The following is a 1,173-nucleotide window of genomic DNA, read 5'->3' as shown; positions in this document are numbered from 1 at the left end:
AAAACTAGTACCGGTACCGAAAAAAAGAAGATTTATTCATAACACACATGAAAAGACCCAGGAAAACTGAGTAAACAATAAAAACGATGACAAAATAACGCTGAAAACAGATAAAAACCCTGAAAACTATACATTTCACACCTGAGCCTCCAACTCTCGCGGCCCAGTACCAAACGACTCACGGACCGGTACCGGTCCGAGGCCCGGGGGTTGGGGACCGCTGTTTTAAGGTATAAAACTGCATATCTCAGATGAAATATGAAGAGGTAGCTAAGAGTAATTTGAGCTAGCCATAAAACTTTTAAACCTGATTATAGCACTACAATTTCACTACAATTTAATTAAATACATTTAAGTAAAATAAATTAGAGTCACAAATTGGAGTGACAAACTCATTTAGTTCAAGATGAAAATATTAAAAAATATATATTTTTTAAAGAATATATGTGAGTTTTTAACAAACCCAATAACAATAAGGAAAGCTACTGAATAAAAATGAAGAGAAATGAAGAGATTCATCTTCTAGGAGCAAAAAAAAAAACAAGGCAAAGTTGAGTGAAACAACTAATGACCAAATAATATTAAATAACTAAATATGCTTGTCTTATTTCTTTTGTTTACTTTGGAATTTAACGTTAGTTAGCTTAGCAGCAAAGCAGCATAGTGTGTCCCACTCTGTTGGTTGTGATGTGATGGGGTCAAGTGCAATACATTTTTTTTTTTTAGTTAGTGTCAGATTATTTACAACATAATGGTAAAGAATGCTGGTTGGAGGGCTCCCCTGTGAATTTTTGCCTAGGGCTCCAACAGACTCTAGAATAGCCACTACATGAATATATCAACAATAGGCATAACAACTCTGTGATATGCAGTACATTGGTATACATAGGGGTTGTTGTTTTTATTCCCAAAACATAAAGGTGTAGATACACATCATTCCTGACAGTGGACCATGTATTCTCAGACCAACTGCATCACTGTGGTATCTCATGAATTCTACAATGCCATCAGCAGGGAAACAGTCCTGCCTCACTAGAACCCTTACTTCAGTGTCTCGGTGAAGTTAAATCCTGGATGGCCTCTAATTTCCTTAACTTTAATGAGAACAAAACCGAAGTGATAATTTTTGGACCAAGCGGTAATCCCAACACTTCTAATTTTAACCTGCACAGT

Source organism: Haplochromis burtoni, unplaced genomic scaffold (assembly GCF_018398535.1).
Source record: "Haplochromis burtoni strain Fernald_Lab_line unplaced genomic scaffold, NCSU_Asbu1 Contig_33, whole genome shotgun sequence".
NCBI classification, from domain to species: domain Eukaryota; kingdom Metazoa; phylum Chordata; class Actinopteri; order Cichliformes; family Cichlidae; genus Haplochromis; species Haplochromis burtoni.
The sequence above is the reverse complement of the archived record's forward strand: the minus strand, read 5'-3'. Positions refer to the sequence as shown.